The sequence below is a fragment of the Lissotriton helveticus genome, chromosome 10 (genome assembly GCF_964261635.1).
Source record: "Lissotriton helveticus chromosome 10, aLisHel1.1, whole genome shotgun sequence".
NCBI classification, from domain to species: Eukaryota; Metazoa; Chordata; class Amphibia; order Caudata; family Salamandridae; genus Lissotriton; species Lissotriton helveticus.
The window spans coordinates 735703119-735722896 of NC_136071.1; the positions used below are offsets into that span (position 1 = coordinate 735703119).

The following is a 19778-nucleotide window of genomic DNA, read 5'->3' on the forward strand; positions in this document are numbered from 1 at the left end:
CCTGGAACTTTCAGTGGTGCCCTACCAGCGCCTAAAACTCACACCCAGTCTCCTCACTCAGAGCCATGGAGACATTCAGCACCCAGATCCGCATCATTTGAGCCTTGCAATATTGCTCCTGAGGTCATAGTTTGGCTACCTGAACCTGCCCCCTGACTGTATGGACATCATCAAGGAGGCTAGACGACCTACAACCAGGGCATGCTATGCGGCGAAATGGAAGCGTTTTGTCATCTATTGTTCCAATAATGACATAAATCCACTAGACGCATCAACGCAAAACATCATATGTTATTTATTGCACCTATACAGATGCAATCTGGCATATAGTTCCATCAGGATACATTTAGCTGCAATGGAAGCTTATCTTCAAAATAGACAACACCTTTCCCTTTTCAGAGTGCCTGCCATTAAAGCTTTTATGGAGGGACTCAAAAGGGTAATTCCTCCAAGACACCCGCTTTCGCCTGTCTGGAACCTAAACATAGTTCTCACCAGGCTCATGGGTCCACCATTTGAACATCTTCACTCTTGTGAGATACAATTTCTTACATGGAAAGTGGCTTTTCTGGTAGCGATAACGTCGCTAAGGCGGGTTAGTGAGCTGCAAGCACTCACTATTCAAGAGCCTTTCATTCAAATTCATGCTAATAGGGTGGTGCTGCGTACCAACCCTAAATTTATGCCTAAGGTGGTGTCACAGTTCCACATTAACCAAACTATTGAACTACCAGTATTCTTCACAAATCCTGATTCAGTGGCAGACAGAGCACTACACACACTGGATGTTAAAAGGGCTCTCCTGTATTACATAGACAGGACTAAAGATTTCAGGAAAAGTAAACAACTGTTTGTTGCCTTCTCTCCACAGCACAAGGGCAACCCAATTTCAAAGTCAGGTATAGCCACATGGATTGTTAAGTGCCTACAGATCTGTTATCAAAAGGCTAAACGCACATTAACAGTTCCCCCAAGAGCGCATTCCACACGCAAGTTAGGGGCATCCATGGCTTTCCTAGGTAACATTCCTCTAGAGGATAGATGTAGAGCAGCCACATGGACCACCATACACACATTCACCAAACACTACTGCGTGGATGTACACTCAAAACAGCAAGCTGCTTTAGGTCAGGCTGTTCTCAGAACTCTTTTTCAGCTGCTCCAGCTGGCACGGGCAACCGCCGCTAAGGAGGGTACTACTATTTATTCTATGCACAGATATAAATTCAGCAGCCCACATGCCTCGAACGGAATATGCTACTTACCAGTATGCATCTGTTCTAGGCATGTAGGGCTGCTGACATTTATATCGCCCGCCCTCCTCCCCGGTGCCTGTCGCAGCTGATTGGCATGATTGATTGAGCTGTAGCACTCAGAATTATTCTCAGGCATGGTCATCACTTACTGTATCATACTCCATCTCTGCCACAATCGCGAAAAACAATCTGAGCATGGAGAGGATGCCCATGCGCACTGTATTCCAGGGGAGGAGCTACCTATCTCGTGATACTGCGAAGACTCTTCCAGGACAACAATGTGCAATCATCCGGACCCAACACTAGGCGGCGATCTATGCACAGATATAAATGTCAGCAGCCCTACATGCCAAGAACAGATGCATACTGGTAAGTAGCATATTCCTTTTTTTTAAATTTGGTTGGGTCTACCTCCAGTAGAATAAAATCATAAAATGCAGGCTTTGGGAGTAATGTGTTCCGAGTGAGCAGCCCTAGGGATCAGTCTGCCCACAGCATGCAGGGAGGCTTTGAGTGGTGCAAGGTAGATTGTTAGAAGGAAAAGTGTTCTAGTAATTTTATTGTAGATAAGACCAAAGCTTAAGTTGCTACCTGTAGGTGGTGCAGAGGTGGTTTTACCCCCCTTGACGATGTGCAGGTTATTGTTGGTTCTTGCGATTGTGTTGATATGTTCTTGGAGACTGAGGATGAAACAGAGTAATTTGGCTTTTGATTATTGACGAAAAGCAGTCTAGTTTTTCGGTGGAATCCAGCTATTATTTCACTGGAATGAGGACATTAGTGATGAGGCCAGTAAGAACTCCCTTTTGGCATTAAAGGGGATGCTCAGGCATTGCAAGATTGTGGCCCAATCGGGAAATACCTTCCAAAGAAGTTACCTTCAAGTACAGACTAGTTTAGTCAGCATATTAATGGTAAAATATGCTGGATTCTATTAAAATGTGTCAAGTGTCTGGAATCAGCCCACAACCAGGGCTATCTGCCTAAGATGGAGGACGTGCTCTAAGACCGCTCTCTGTCCTATCCCTCTATTATCCTGGCCATCCCTACATAAACCCAGCTGAATTCAAGAAGACAGGCGTGGTAGGCACTGTCTAACCTCAGGGGCAGCCCTCATGGAAATGTAGGTGCTCTCACGCCATCAGTGCAGGGGGCGTGGCCTACCGAATGACAAAACATAGGGCCCACCGAATGCCAGAACATATGGCCCGGCCGGCGCTGCTGCATTACTTCCAGGAGCAAGGAGCGCTCATCGGTGATACCAGGGCTGCAGCTACAGCTGCTGGTTCCGAAAGCTGTGCCAGATACGGGGAAACCACAGTCTGTTCAGCCTGGATCCAGTGTGAAGGGCCTCTCGGCTAGATGACTCGCGAGCCCTGGTCAGGGGTGGCGCCGGGCAGCCTTTAGCAAGGAGCAGGTCCAGACTCAACTTGGCGGAGGGGTTGTGTGACCGTACACACGGCTAACGGGGGGGGGGAGGTGGGGGATGTGAGCTAGGAGTCGATCGGACCCTAGGTCACGCTGTGATGGGAGTCTTAGCGGCATGGCTGACTCGTGGGCCGCACATCACAATCCCTAAGTCACAGCCTAAATCTACGCACCACCAGCGATACGAGGGGGAGGTGACACAAGGGTCGGTTCGGGCCTGGCCGACTCCCCCTTAATCTTCCTACACCCCGTAGGGCGCCCGGGACTAAAGGCTGCAGGTGTCCGTCTCACAAGGTGGGCAGCGAGGGGGACACACAGAGAAGCAATTGACAATGAGCATCATCCCATCACATACTCCTCCCCCTGAGACTAATTGAACACTACCAGCCCCGACTTAGCCCAGGGCACATTGTGGCAAGCACCAGACCGGGGGGACTCTAGGGCAGTCAGTTTGGTTTGGCCAAGTGAATGGAGACTTTAGTGGGCTGAGTCCCAGCAATACTCTGGACAACATCCACACCAGTAGAAGGGGGTGCCTACGGGGCACTACGTTGGCGGCTTTTCTGTTTCAACCTCCTGCCTCCACGACAGCTGAGCCCAGCTGAGTCCTGGCGAACACCACAATAGGGGTCGGGCCTATGTCGCCTTCTCCCTCACAGGACTCTTTTCATCTCTGCAAGCCTAAAGAACACTGGATGAAACTTGGGTGTCATGTAACAAGCCCCCGACCAGATCCATACAAGTGGGGTGGACCGGTAGACCCCATCAGCACTAAAACTCACAGGATATCAGACCCATTCTTCAGGGGTCTGATTCCCCTTCTGGAGTATTGGTCCACCTGCAGATCACCCCTAATCCCTGCTAGACAGGGATAAACCCAGCATCCCCGGGCAAGTTACTGGGGAGCCTCTAGACACACGCCTTGTTATTGGATGCCTGAAGATACCTTCCACAGTATACCACACGTATTGGCATTCGGGCTTGGCCAAGAGGCACTGTGCGAGAAGGACAGCCCAATACTTACTCTCACCAACGTAGTCTGGTGCATCGCAGTACTCACCTGCTGATGCTCAGTGCGCAGCAGCTGGACATGGGCCACCTCCGCTCGGCTGCACAGCAAGGGGGGCCCGCTAGACTCCTGGGTGGGGTCATCTTCGAAGACAAAGGGGCCTGCAGATTCACAACACCCAGACCTCTCATTCAGAATTGACTCTGTATTGGCAGCAGACACAAGGTTTGGCACGGCACAGCACTGACACAGACGCGCACTTCTCTTGAGACCAGGATCGATGAAGTGGTCTTGACTTCATGCTATTAAGGGCCAATCACCAGAAAGTATCTGAACGACCATTTGAGACTGCGCTTACGCTTTCCGACCTGCAACCAAAGACTCTCAATCACACAATCACTCTAAAGGTCTTACTGGACAGAGTCTACAGCCGCGAAGACCAGTTAGAAGCTGCGGAGGGTAGATTCCCATCGCAATAATGTGGGCATGATTGGCCTTCCGAAGGGGGCAGATGGAAAAAACCTGGTCGACTATGTGGAGAAGTGGCTGAAGGAATTGCTACTGACAGGTGTTATCTCCTCAATTATTGGCAGAGCAGGCCCAGAGAGTACCAGCCCACAGACTACCACCTGAATCCAACCCCAACCATTTTTGTTCAGAGTCCTGAACTTTCGAGACAGACACACAATATTAAGGGAGATTTGGAAAAACCCTGACCCGAGAGTACAAAACGCAACGGTCCTCTTTTTCCCAGATGACACTTCCCAAGTGCTAAAGAGACAAGCCTCCTTTGGGGCAGTGACGTGTCCATTGCAGGAGCTTGACCTGCGATATTACCTACTGTTCCCTGCCCGGGTATGGGTGATAAAAGGAGGAGCCTCTGGATTCTGTGACGCACCATCTGATGCGTGGGACTGGCTAGGAGACCGGCTTGGCGACATCGTCCAGGCCTCCTGACAGTTGGTAGCCACCCAGACAGAGCAGATGCAACTGGCGGAGAGATACAGGAGGAGGGGCAAAACGCCATGCCTCGCCTGTGAATGCACCAAAGCCGGCACAGATCCTGACGGAGGGACAGGAGGCAATTCACATAGCGGCGGCCCTGCGGTGATGTAGACTCTATACCGGCCTGGTCCCTCACATACAGCAGCGTCAACCAACGCACAAGCCTTGCGAATATGGCTAAAGCATTGGTCTCTGTCAGATGTCTGGTGGGTGCGTAACCCAGGGTCTCTTATATATTCCTTCTACTCACTGGTCCACGACCTACATGTGCGACTATTCCACATTCTTGCCTCAGCCGCTCTACTCCCCTTGATCCATGATACAGAGTATCTAGAGCGCACACATTTGGACCACTACCGCCAGTATATGACCGTTAGCTGGGAGAGGAGCACCCCTTCTACCCCCCCAAACATCACCTGGAGGCTGCAGCATTAGAAGACCCGGCGTTTGTGCACCTCTCCAAGTTGCTAGACTACTTAGAGCGCAATGTGGGCTCCACAGATTCCACAACAACTCGACACCTCCCTAGGTGCCCTCAAGCAAAGCCTCCTGCGACAGGAATCCTTCTGTCACTCACCCGGATGCTGAAACGAAATCGAAGCCATGCAAGCAGATGGGCTTAAACTCTTGGAAAGGTTGCGATGCCATAACTTCTTAGGTCATTCTGCGCATAACATGCCACAGCAGACCAGGCAGGTAGATTGCTTGCTTACCTGATAAGTCAAGAGCACCCACGTCATCCAGTTCACGCCATACGAGATGACTTGGGACGCATGCGAAGCACACAGTTGGATGTTCACACAGCCATAACTCGCCACTACTCTTCCCTATATGCATCCCAGGCTCACGGGACTCCTCCACAAATCAGAGCCACCTTAGACGCGATTGACCTACTTGTGATGGCCCTCAGCCATCGCCTGCCATTGGACTCTCCCATCACAGTGGACGAGGTGCAGGATGCACGTATGTATCTGGCATCGAGGAAGACAACAATACCAGATGGGCTCCCAGCCGAGTTTATTAAGAAAAATGCTGACACAATCGTACTGCACTTGCATGCTCTCTTTAACTCCGTGATAGACAGCTCCGCACTTCCGCCTTCCGTATACGGAGCCAACATAGACTCTGCTGAAACCGGGGAAAGATCCCACGTCCCTGGGCTCCTATAGGCCCTTTGCGATCTTGAATACTGGTTACAAAATTCTAGCTAACAGATTAGCGCCCTGCATCCCCACCATGGTCCAATCTGATCAAAACAAGTTTGTCCTTTCCCGCAACAATTCCCTTAATCTCCGTCACTACTTTAGAGTAGCTGAATATGCACCACTGAAATGGCCCCTCTCAGTCTCCTTAGTTTTAGACCTTGAAAGAGTATTTAACTCTTTTGACTGGGTTTACTTGTTCGCTACCTTATCTAAATTTGTCATTGGGCCATTTTTCATTTTTCGTTCGAACGCTATATAGACACCCAATCATCCGAGTCAAAACAGGCCCATATATCACTGAGGCCAGAGTAGTAGGCTGCGGGACCAGGCAAAGATGCCCCTTGCCCCTTAGCCCCCCTTCTTTTCTCTTTAGCAGAAGAACCATTGGCGGCATGTGTCCGGGCCCATGTAGTCACGGGGATTCCGCTTGGGGATGACACTCGCATAATTTCTTTATATGCTGATGATATTCTACTATATATTGGAGACCTCCATGCTATCCCCCGTCGTTGGATCTGACACTGTCTGTATTCGCTGCGATGTCTGGTCTACGGGTTAACACATCGAAATCTACTCTTTTTTTCCCCTTCACTCTGAGCACACCAGACCCACTAGGCGGTGAACCGGTGTTGTGGTGTGTTGGCACTTTCCACTATCTAGGTATTTATATCTATCTGAATAAAACTGACCCTCTAGATGGCAACATTACAAGAGCCGTGACTGCTATTCGATCCCAGATCGCCTTCTGGGGGGCACTACCGCTATCCATCTCTGGAAGAATTGCCCTCGCTAAGATGTTGATCCTACCTAAGCTCATTTATTATTTCACAAACCTACCTCTTTACTTACCTCCAGCCTTTTTCAGCAAATTAAAAAAAATAGTCAAAGATTTTATTTGGGGGTCCTCCAGGCACAATCTCTTTAATAAAAAAACTATCTACCTAACGGGCAGGGCAGCCTAGCCGCTCCTAATCTTGAGCATTATTATCTATCTGCTCAGGTGCAGTGGATTGCCACATGGTTGACGTCCCGTCACCTTGCAGACACTGCCAATACACACTCCCCCCCCCCCCCCTGCTTCGCCTCCTGCCCTTTTACACCTGTTTCACCCCTGCGCGTGGCCCAGTGGCATAGGCTCCCTGTTGTTTTCAGTGGCTTGCAAATGCTTTCGTAGAAGCCTGTTCATCACCTACGCCACAAAACTGTATGCCTCCACTATCCCTCTTCTGGGAACCCCTAGGGAACAGCAAATTACCTCAGCACTGGAATTTCAGGGCTGGGACACAGACCGCATTCAAGATACTGTAGACCTGTACGAGGATGGTTTGAGAAAGTGCCCTCTTTCTGCATGGTTGCCCCTACTTTTTGCTCAATTTCTGATGTGCTTTGACTGTGTGTGCCCTGGGATCCTGCAAATTAGGTACCCTTGGCCTATGTTCTTTTCCTAAAACTGCATTGAAGCCTAAACACAATTGGCATCTCTGCCCACAGATAAGCCCGTGGTAAATGGTGGCACTGTGACCAGAGAAGGCCTCAGAGGGCAGCAGCAAGTATTGTACCACCCTTAGAGGTCCTGTACCCTCACACACCCACTGCCTTTGCAGGCTGCATGTTTTGGTGCAGAACAAAGTGAAGAGTCGACATGGCACACATGTCATCCATGCCTACCACCCACAGCCCTGGCATAGATCAGTCACCCCTCTAGTTGGGTGCACTATACCAGTGGTGAGGGTACAGGTGCATGCGACCTGTACCCCTAAAATGTCTAAGTCCATTCTTAGACATTGTAAGTGCAGTGCTGCCATTAAGAGTATATGGTACTGGGAGTTTGTCATTACGAACTCCACAGCACCATAATGACTACACTGAAAACTGAGACGCTCGGTATCTAACTTCTCAGCAGATTAAACCCACACTGATGCCAGTGTGGCGCACACATAGGGCATTTTAGGGATGCCCCCTGAAAACTAACCTACCACTAGTATCCAGGCTGAGTGGCTGCTTTCAGCTGCCACCATCAGACATGTTTCTGGACCCTTGGGTCAAGAGCCTGCTGCTCTCTGGGGCCTGAAACAATGCACATCCTGGGAGGAGGTGCCAAGCCTCTTCCCCCAGGATGGGCAGGGTTCACGAAGGGGAAGCTTCAAAGGCTTGCCACCTTTGTGAGCTTCCCCAGGCCACATGCTGCTCTCAGCAACTGGCCCCCTCTGGTCCTGACCCCCCACTTTGGCAGGAGAACCGGTGGGAAAAACAAGTGAGGAAGAGAGGTGTGCCCACCTCTGCCAACTCCACCCCTCAGGTGGGGGAGGCAAGGTGAAGCACAACTCTTAGTCCATGCCATCTTGAAGATTGGGGGACTCATCCAACCAGGGACAGGTACATGCCCCCCTCCCACTGGAGGGTGGCATAATAGGGGGTGTACCCACCCCAGGGAAGGGACCCTTTGGTCCCTGCCCTTTACCTACCTGTAACGCCACTAAATCTAGTATTTAGTGGCACCCCTGAACCTAGCTTCCACAACAAGACTCTGTAGCAAGAAGGATCCAACAGCTGTGCAGCAGCTTACAAGAAGAAGAAGCCCACTGACTTGGCCCTAGCCCTACCGGCCTGTCTCCCCCTCGAACCTGCGAAATCCCGGTGTGTCCTGCAGCCAGCAACCTCGAAAACCCTTGAGGATCTGCCTGCCTTCAACTACAAAGACTCCGGATATGTTCAAGTGCAACCTCTGGCTCCGGCCGGACACCGCGGATCTGCCCCACTCTGCTCGGGCAAAAACCACAAGGTGGTCACTCCCGTGATCCTGACCCGACATCTGGCGACCCCTGACCTGTCTCAAGCAGACGCCTGCAGCCTAAAACCAGAAGGTACCACCAACCGCGACCAGGAGCTGGTAAGACGATCCAACCCCAAAAGGCACCCGTGCACCCGACGCTCCATGGCCTTGTGTGCCCCAACCGATGGTGGCTAACCAACCCCTAACTTCCCAACTTACCTCCCAAAGTGGTGGTCGCACCCAGAAGACCTTCGTCCCCGAGCCGGCAGTGCCTTTGCAAACCGGAGGTTCCCCATTGAAACCAACAGGGTGCCAGACGTCGAAACTGCACCTGGCTGCGCTAGTGCCGCTGAGGGTGCACCTTAGGTGCTACTTTGTTTCCCCATTTGCCCTGAGCTAAAGTCCAGGAGCTTTGCTCCCACAGCCGAGTGGCCAGCTAGCCAGCATCCACCAACCGGAGCCCCCCTTTATCCCCCATTGGATAACATTGAGCCTCAGCACTCTGCACCCGGCCACCCTAGCGCCGCAAGTGTGGAGTTGATTGGTACGGAAACCTGAAAAAATAACAATTGTGCTAAACTGACTTTACTTACCTCTTCTCCAGGAAATGTCCCAGTGTGACATCTAGGCACACTGAGTAGAAAAAGTTATCTCAAAAGTAACGTAAAAGTAACTTACCTGTAATTCTCATCGCAAAATCGATTCAAAGTATATGTACAGCATTTCACAATATTGCATTACCACTCATTCAAACTGTAACCATTTCAAAGTACATTTACAATTGCATTTCAAACTGTATATTTACTGCAAAGTATTTATTAAATTACCTGTGCCCGGCTTGCTTGGTTCTAGAAAATAAAATAATTAAAAGAATATTTTTATACAAAAACAATTGGTCGAAGTTCAGTCTGAGTGTGTGAATTAATTTGCTCACTGAGTGTGTATAACAAATGCTTAACACTGTCCTCTGATACTGCCTTACTGCTCGACCACACTCCCACAAATAGAGAGTGAGGTCATATCTAAGTTTTCCTCTGCCTACCTTTGGGATCCACTGGACTCTGTTCACACTATACCTCACTTTGGTATAGTATATAGAGAGCCAGATCCCTACAGGGTACACCCCCTATTAGGTCACCCTCCAGTTTGTGGGGGGCAGGTGTTCCTGAGCCTCTTTCTAATTGGCTGGGTCCCCTCATCTTCAAGGTGGAGGGGACTGAGATGTCTGCTTCACCTCGCCTACTCCACCTGAGGGGTGGGGTTGGCAAAGGTGGGTACACCTCTCCTCCTAGCTTTTTCCCTCCACCGATTCTCCTGCCCAAAGTGGGGGGGGGTAGAACAGGTGGGAGCCAGTTACTGGGGGCAGCAAAAAGCAGGGGCAGCTTACAAAGGCAGCAGGCCTTTGAAGCTTGCCCTTCGTGATCCCATCCTGGGGGAGGCGGCATGACACCTCTGCCCAGGGTGAGCTTTGTGTCTAGACCCAGAGAGCAGAGGCCCTCTACCCAGGGGTCCAGAAACACTTTTGGTGGTGGCAAATGGCAGGCAGACATCAGGAACCACACCAGGGCTGGTTGTTTTTCAGGGAGCATCTCGGAGATGCCCTCTGAGTGCATTTTATGTTAAATCCCACACTGACATCAGTGTGAGTTTAGTTTGCTGAGAAGTTTGCTACCAAACTTCCCAGTTTTTAGTAAATCTCTTATGGAGCTGTGGGGTTCGTAATGACCATCTCCCAGGCCATATACTCTCTATGGCTTTACTGCACTTACAATGTCTAAGAATGGACTTATACACTGTATGGATACAGGGCTCATGTCACTGTACCCTCACCTGGGGGCTAGTGTACCCTGTTAGAGGGGTGACTTACCTAGGCTCCAGACAGTTGGTTAGAGGCATGGCACACAGGGATGTGACCACGTTGACTCTTCACTTTTCTCTGCACCAAAAGACGCAGACTTTAATGGCAGTGTGGGAGTGTTAAGGTAGAGGCCCTCTAAGGGTGGCAGAATTGGTGCTGCAGTCCTAAGAGGCCTTCCCAGGTTACAGTGCCCTTGTTATCCGGTACCCTTTATAAGGGGGTTCCTGTGGCCGGAGATGTGCCAATTGGGTGTACCATGTTACAGCAATGAGAAGAACACAGACCCTGGGAACCTGATTAGCAGTGGGACCCAGGGCACATCAAGTCTTAAGTGCATCATGTGTCAGGTAAAAAGTGGGGGGGCAACCATGCAAAAAGGGGCACTTTCCTACAAGGTGCAAAAAGAGTTAGATAATTCATTAGCTCAATCATTACCCTCCCAGGTGCATTTGGGAGGGAAGGGGACAAAATAAGTGAGGTATGATAGGTGTACAGTGATGAGACCTTTACTCCTTGTTAGACCTGGCACCATTGGCGCGGGTCTCCCTTCCATGTTTTTCACTGTTGCCTCCTATGTTTTTGCTATGTTTTTGGTGGTCTAGGCACTTTGCCACTACTATATAGTGCCAAAGTGCAAGTGCTCTCTGGTGTAAAGTGTTGTATTGGATTAGTGACTCCATGATTGGCTTATTTGATTTACTTGTCAGACCCTAGTACAGTGCACCATGTGTGCCCAGAGCCTGTAAATCAAATGCTGCTGGTGGGCATGCAGCACTGGTTGTGCTAACCACAGAAGCAGCTTGTAGAATATGGCTCAGGTCTGACATTGCAGAGCCTGTGTGTAGTCTTGGACTGCCATGTCGACTTGGCAAGTGCGCACATTTGCCAATCCCTAAACCTTCTCTTTTCTACATATTAGTCACCCCTAAGGTAGGCCCAACGGCAGGGTGCATTGTATGTAAAAGGTAGGACATGCCCTGACGTGTGTGGCATGTCCTGATAGTGAATTACAACCACTTTTATTTTTTTACACTATTGCAGGGCTATCTGTTTCCATAGGCCAGAATGGGCAGTTTGATTGTAACATCTTATAATTCTAACTGATCCTAGGAACAAGATGGGAAAATAAAGTTTAGTATGCCTGAACTCAGAATGGTAAAATACATCTTTTAGTGTGGGTGATTTTTACATTCTGTGTTTGAAAATACCTCTTTTAGAAAGTAGGTATTATCTTGCCTAACTATCCAGCATGCTTCTGCTAGGTTTGTGTATGCCATGTCTGGTTTGTGAGTGACAGGGAGCTGGAGAGGGTCTTGGCTCCAGCAGTCTGATGGGTCAGGGCTAGACCGAATAGGACCTGCATTGAATAGAGAGTAGGGGGAGGAGTTTTCCTTTCAGCTACCTGGGCCAGGTCTGCTTTCAACAATGCTGTCGCCACCTCCTGCCTGGAAGCTTCACCAGGGAGGACAGGACTGGTTTTGGCTGGGCACAGACACCCTCTGCCTTCAGAGGACAAAGGATTTTGCAGTATACATATTGGGGCCCAGACCCCAGAACTTTAGATCACTTCTGGGTATCAAGACGAACCTTTGTTAAGTAGAAGAACCGGAGAAGCTGAAGTAAGATTACTGCCCCTGTACTGTTTGCTGCTGGAGTTGGCCTGCAGTGGTTACTTTATTGCCAAGGATAGGAGAACAATACTTTGTTGTGTTTACTTTATCATCTTGAGGAAGATCTCCAAGGGCTTGTGACTGAGCTTGCCTCCTGTTCTGAAGTCTCAGGGACACAAAGACCTCACCACCAGCTTCCCCTGATTTCCCTTGCTGGGAATTCTACCTGCAGAAAAATGCCAGCTGTTGTTTGGGCCGTCTGAGAAGACTGCGTGTCGCTGGGAGCTGGAAGCGTATCGCCGCCGCAGCTGTATTTGCCATCGCATAGATGAGGAAGCATGTCGCATCACCGGAGAAGCATGCCGCTGCAGAGGTCGCCGTCGCGTCACCGGAGAAGCCTGTCGCGGCTCCAGAACGATTTCGCCACATGGCCATTGGCATGCACGCATCGCATCCAATGTTGTCGCATCGCATCAGAGACGCCATTTTGTCACATCGCACCGGATCATCACATCGAGGCGCCATCTTGTCGCATCGTAACCGGAGCACAGTAAGAAGCCGACGCATCACCTCCTCTCCAGTAAGGAACCGACGCATCACCTCCCCTGCAGTAAGGAACCGTTGCGTCACCTTCCCTGCAACCCTTTTGTTGGTATTGAGTTGCGCATCCAAGGTACTTTGAGAGTAAAGTGTTGCATTTACTATCTACATTGAACTAAGCTAATTCTACCAACCTAAAGTCTTATTTTTTACTGTATTGTGGATTTTTGTCATTTGGTCTTGTTTTAAGTCTAGATAAAGATTACTTATTTTTCTTAACTGGTGTGGTGTCCACTTGTAGTGTTTTCACTGTATTACTGTATGTGTTCACAAATGCTTTACACACTGCCGCTGAGATAGCCTGTCTCCTCGTGTCAAGCTACCAAGGGGGTGAGTAGGGGTTATTTCAGGAGTCTACCCCTCTTACCCTGACTAGAAGCAAGGGCCCCTACTTGGTCAAAGGTACCGACCTCTGCCAACTAGAGACCCCCATTTCTAACACTCCTAAATCCTCACTGCAAGGCAGAGGGTGTGGAGTGAGGTGGCACCTTAGAAACTGCCGGCACACTTCACACCCTCTGCCCTCCACGACAGGAATGTTTGAGTACTTTGATGTGGAGGGTAGGACATCAGGATTTAGGAAGGGAACATGAATGTTACTGAAGGTCGTGAGTGTGAAGAACCCGGTTGCTAGAAACTTTTTGCAGAGGATGGAGAGTTAGGAGTGCCTGCGGTTTTGGGGCAAGCCAAGGGAGATTGGTTGAACAGATAGCTTTGAGGATAGAGCAGCCTGGAATTTAAATGGGAGTTTAGGAGCATTGGAAGATGCAGAGTAGAGATAAACGGGGGTATTATGGAGGCTGTGAAAGATGGATTACATGAGTATGAGCTATAGGGCAGTCTACAATGTACGTGGGAGGAAAGCAAGCGTTGGTCTGGAATACATTGAGAGGAGGAAGAGGAGTCCGGATGAGGCTAATCAAGCATGTACCTTAGATCTGGCCGATCCTGTTCCTCTTAACGTACTCCTACCACTGGGCGTTCGAATGGATCTCAACGACATCCAGACTTTTTCCACTACTTGCTGGGCCTGGCGGAAGCTCTGCGGCACATTGGGCTTCAATTTTCTCTACTCACCCAGTCTCCCTCTACCTGGGAATTCATAGCTTTCTCACCACTGAAAAATGAGTACAGGCCTCCTCCATAAGTATGAGCTCCACACTCTGGGAGATGTGTTCCCAGATGACCATGTTTTGCCTCCCAACCCGATACTATGTGCTCCTCCACTCCAATTATGGGCAGATTCATTTTTAACAGACTCCATGGTGCCCTGCTGTCCTGGATCCCATTATACCCGCTCGCCCCTGACTACGTCACAACACTCATCCTTCTGATATCAGACCCCGATGGTTTGCACCTCATCACCAAACTTTATCGTGCAGGCATGACCCTAAATCGGCCTGCCATGGGGGAGCTGCAGGAGCGCTTGTAGGTGGACCTGGGACTCCCGCTCACCTAAGGGGACTGCTGCGCCCAGACCAGACTGATCTCCCCTAACCACAGGAATAAGCTTTTGCATTTCGGCTTCCTCCACAGGGCCTATGTTATCCTCCTCGGATTGGCCTGCGGATCTGGAGGGATCATCCAGATCCGCTCGTTGTGAGAAGTTGGCCTGGTATATGATGCTCACTAGTTCTAGTGATCACCTTGTACCATGCCAAGCAACCCTTATGGTGCAGGTTGTAAAGTCAACCTTATAGACAAGCTATCCTAGGGGTAGCATGGACTAAGCAGTCTTAGGCTAAACTCTGTAAAGGCATGTGAAGCAAGCTGTTTTACCATACACAATCCCTTGAATACCAAATGAAAGGACACCACACAGATATATATTGAAAATATATATATATTTATTTCTCAAAAGATACCCTATACTCTTTATGAGCACAGAAGCACAAGCGTTAAAACAAAACACAGTTTAAATACACAAAAGTTGCACGAATATGGATGAGCCCTAGGGGCCACCTAAACCATATACTAAAATAGTGGTATAAGAACCACTATGAGGAAAGTGAAGAGGCCTAGGGCCTGGGGAATCGCTGGAGCTGTTCAGGACTAACAGTGATGAAGTCGGGAAAGGCCCGCAGGACTCGGGTGCAGTGCGGAAAGTGCACGCAATACCAATGCAGTGTCAATGGTGCGTAAACAGTACAAAGTGAGTTAAAAAGGAACCTTCCGAGTGACCTAGAAGGATGAAACTTTAGACACAGACACTAGAGGTGTGTACCAGTGTGGGAACACCGGCGGAGCTGAGTTACCTCACCCACAGGAAGCGGGTGCATAGGGTCGAAGTAGTGTCGGGTTTCGTCACGCAGGTCGATGGTGCTTGGAGCTGAAGATGCTGCAGGCGACTCGATGTAAAGAGTTCCGGTGGATCCAAGGGTGGATCTGAAGAGGTGACGACCTGAAAGCAGAGGGGACAATGTTCAAAGTCACTAGCCAGTGACTACCGTGGAACCAGAGTGGAACCAGGCAATGTCGGGCGCAAACAGGTGATGTCGTGTAGCTTCTCTCTGCAGCCACGTGGACACGAGGGGTCGAAGATGTCCAGGAGTCAGTCACGAGCTGTCCCACGCAGACTTCTCGCTGTTGGCGGTGTCGGCAACTTGATTGGAGCAAACAGGCCTTGGCTAATACAAGCCACGCAGGAATCGAAAAAGGCTTGTTACTCGGACCAGCAAGGTCAGAGCAGGGGCTCCTTTTTACAGGAGCGAGGGCAAGTCTGGAGCAACCAGACCCGCAGTGTAAGTTGAAGGTTTCGTCGCCAAGATGGCCGCTAGCCACGTGGCAAGTGGCCGGGATGGCGCGTCGAGTGGCACAATGCAAAAGGGCCCCACGCAGATCGTGGAGATGCTGGGGGGCTGATCTTCGGTGCAAGGGCTGCTCGAGGTTGGGGCTTCTCAAACCCCAAAGCACAGCGTCGAGGGTGCCTCTGATGCTGCGCAGTCAGCGTTTCGGGGGTCTTCCAAGAGGTCCGGTCCCACGTCTCTCGGTGCCTCCACGGGTCCCTTCTTTGCAGGGACTGTGGATCGGGCGGTGAGAAGTCTGGGAGTCTGGGTCTTGTCAGGCTCTGGGCTTGGGCTCCGGCGGGAGGCGGCGGCAAAGCAGACGTCGAGTTGCTGGTTGGTGCCTGTGTTCACAGGGTGGTCACTCCTTGGCCACAAGGGAGAATCTCTTCCGTCTTCTGTGCAGCAGAATGTCGAAGTCCAGTCTTCTTCTGTATTTCAAGTTGATTCAGGATGATCTGAAGTCTCAGGACACAGCTCCCACTCTTATTCGAATCTGGGGGGCCGGATCACCTACTAGGTCCCTCCTCTGGGTGGAACCAGGAAGGGGGGTGGTTACACCCCCTTTCCTTTGTCCAGTTTCGCGCCAGGACTGGGGCAGGAAAGCCCCAGCACCGGTTTGAACTGGCCTATGCACAGGGACACCTTGTGTGCCCCAGGCATGTCTGATTCTATTCAGCCCTGTCCTACCCAATACACAAAATCCTGTCTGGGGTGGTGCTAGCACCTCCCAAGGCAGGAAACCCTTTGTCCAAGCTGCCCTCGCTGGAAGGACTCCCAGCAGCAGGAGGTCAGACTTGTGTCTGTGGTGGCAGCATCCATTTTGTGATGCTATGGCTCTGTTTAACTTTAACCGGGGTTCAGGTTAGGTACATGTCGTGTCCCTCTAGAAGGGTGGAATGCTACCCCCGTCGCCCGAACTGGCGAGGGGGTAGTATTCCAATTCGTATGACACCTTACTAAACATGTTTTGATAAAGCCAAACCTAAGATAGCATTTAACCGCGAGGATTATAATGCACTTAAGAGTATATGGTATGGCAGTATCATGAAACAGCTAAAGGACATGGTTCCGAAAGCTGCAGACGGGCTCAGCTCATGCCAGAGCACCATCTCACATATTTCCAAGCACTCTGCCTCCAGGATTGATGAGGCCTTCCATAGGAGTGACTGATAGGAACATATGTGTCCATTTTAGGTTAGGTATAGGCATACTACACCTAAGTAAGGGGTGGTTACACCGACTTACCCCAGCTGAGTGATCAGCCAGTTGTGTCAAATATGGAGGCCAGGCCAGGGGTGGCACAATAAGTGCTGCAGCCCCTGGTAGGCCTTGGAAGCACCTATGCCCTGGGTACCTGGGTACACTGTTACAGGGGCCAATAAGGTGAACCAGTTCCAATGTCGTTATGCACCTAAAGTGCATGGGTTACAATTTAGAGAGAGAACAGCAGGCTGGGGGTCTGATTAGCAGGCCCACAGCCACATTAAGTCAGAAACCAGTGAAGCAAAAAGCAAAAATTTGGGGTGACCATAGGATAGCAGACCCTACTCTCCTACACTCGTTGCCCCAAGTATTGCGTCCTTGATACAGAATTTCCACATCTCACCTAGACCTGTCCACCTCCTTCTCACCCAAAGTGTTTCAGGTTCTCTCTTAGATGATGTCCGTATCAGTTGACCCTTTTCCGCTCATGGCCCCCCTAGGTAATGTTGCCATTGTCTCCACAGCTACTTGCAGATATGCCCTCATTGCTTTGCTCTTAGCCAAGCACGAGATTGCCCTACCCATCGTGAAGGCCTGGCTTCGCAACATGACCTTTTGCAATCTGAAAAGTGAGGTATACCCAGACCCCCCCCCCCCCCCCCCCCCCCCCCCCCAAAGCGCTCATCCTCCGGACGGTTCCAGCAAAGAGACGGACACCTTGCAGTCCCCACACAGTTCCTTTTCTTAGCCCTGTACAACTTTCCCATTATGTTATGTTGCCTCAACCCCTTACTAACTGTCCACTGATTGGTTGTACCTCACTATTTCCTTTCTCGAAAATGTTCTGTATGTCTATAAAGATCCCTACAGAATTTTATATTGTACTAAATTCCTTACTGCTCTTCACCACTGCTTTCTGTTTTGTTACATTACACTGGAACTAATAAAAAAAAATTAAAGGATGGTTTGTATCTTACCGGAAGGAAGTTGGTGGAGCAGTGTTTGGAAGGCCTGACTGTCTTGAATTCATATGTCTTGAGGTAGTGCCAATGTGCTGGATGTATGTGGATGTGGAAGTAGGCCTTTTTTGATGTCGAGTGCAGCCATGAAGTAGTCTTGCTATAGCAGTTGGATGACATCCAGAAGAGTGACCATGTGGAAGTGTTCTGGCCTGATGTGCTCATTTAGGAGTCTGATGTCCAGAATAGGCTTGAGGGACTCATCCTTTTTCGGGATGAGAAAGTAGTAGGAATGCATCCCCGAGCCCTGAAGGTGTTGTCTATAGCCCATTTTAGAAGGAGTGCTCATACATCTTCCCCTAAGCAGGAGCTCGAGTTCTAGGAGAGAATGAGTCTGCTGGATGGTGGGTAGGTGAACTCCAGGCAGTAACCATGTTGAACGATGTCTAATACCCACTGGTCTGAGGAGACTTGTTGCCAAGTGAGTGGGGAAGAACATCTGGAGTCCTCTCCCACAGGTGTTGTGTGGTCGGTGATGAGGAAGATTGGCAAGTCATTTTATAGCCTGGGCAGCTACCTTTGCCTCTACTTTAGGCGCTATTACCCTGATAGGTACACTTATGTAGCCTCTTGTGGTAGTTTGTTGGGTAGTCTGGCATTGAAAAGACATTGAGGCCTCTAGGAGGTGGTCTTCGGAGCCTCCACGAAATGCTGAGTGGTGAAAGGACCCACACAGGTTAAGATTCCTCAGAGCACCCATGGCTTTCATCATCTCAGAGGCTTTCTTGATTTTCTCCAGTATCTTGTCAACTTGGGCGCCAAAGAGATGTTTCCCAACAAGGGCAGGTTGAGGAGATGTTGTTGAACGTCCGGCTTGAAGCTGGAGACACAGAGCCAGGCATGTCGGTGGAGGAGACCGCTGGAGTTTATGCTATTGGAGGAGTGCCTACACTTTATGTGTGTGCCTGGCCCTATATCAAGAGCAGGCAAGAAAGCTGCCTCGTCAGTGGGCGCGAAGCCTCAGGATGATCTGGGTGCCAAAGAGGTCTGGAGTATCTTCGCCGTTACTGCGCTACATCTCTAGTCAACGGACCTAGTGGTCTGTCTCTCTTTCGACCGAAGGAGCTGCATGTGTCGCAAGAGGCCTAGTGCTTGGGAGTGAGGCAAAGATTACAGACAGGTGGAGGTCAATCCAAGGGTATTTTGCATGACCAGTGCAGTATCAAAAGGGCGTCAGTTCCATCACAGGTGAGGCATGAATGGACGAGAAAGAGGCCCGACAGGGGCCAAAGTCTACAGGAGAAACCCTGAGCGATACTGTAAGTGTCGACCCAAAATGAAAGAAGGGGAAACTCAATCGAATGCCATACCGACGGAGGGAAAGGAACCGTGAAGACCGAAAAGAACACCGCAATGGGGCAAATCTGGAACATGAGAGCACCTGTCCGAACCCAACGGCGGAAAGAATGGGGCCAATGACCGTGCACATTGCAAGCAAGAGGTGGGCTAACAGGACCTCATTACTTAGAGAATTCTTCATAGAAAAATAACTTGCACTTAGCGGGATCAACACTAGATGGCAGGAGTATTTATACTGTGTGCATCAATACAACTACATGTCACAAAAAGAAGCTTACGGGCTACGTAATATTTTCCTTTTCACCAGTGGCTTGTATTAGGATTTTCTTTCATTGTTATGAGTAGAGATGCTAGGATGAGATCTGATTTACGACAAGAGGTGGTGAAGAGTTTCTGGCCATAATGAATTTTAGCCTTACAGGAGATATTGATAATTGGGAACTGTCCAGTAAGAATAGTAGCATGGCCCTACTTAGCAGGCAGGATTTAATCGACTCAGCAGGGTATGGTGATTTGTGGTTAAAAGCAGCTTGATGTGTGCCACTAGCAGACGGCCGAGCAATATATAACCAGTGACAATAAATATTTCTTTACGCATTAAGCTTTCTTTGTCAATTCCCTGCTCTTTATCAGGCATGTTGTAATTACTCTTCAATGTCCTAAAATAAATGTCATGCATGTTGGCACTTGTGCATAAAATATATTAGCTGAAGTTTCTGACGTGGGT

The 19778-nt window shown here is 49.8% G+C and overlaps 1 protein-coding gene across 1 annotated transcript in view; it reads left to right on the forward strand.

Moving 5' to 3' along the window:
- Positions 1 to 19778, forward strand: part of GTPBP4 (GTP binding protein 4) — a 240503-nt gene that overhangs the window by 151833 nt on the left and 68892 nt on the right. The gene's annotated exons all lie outside the window — the stretch shown is intronic.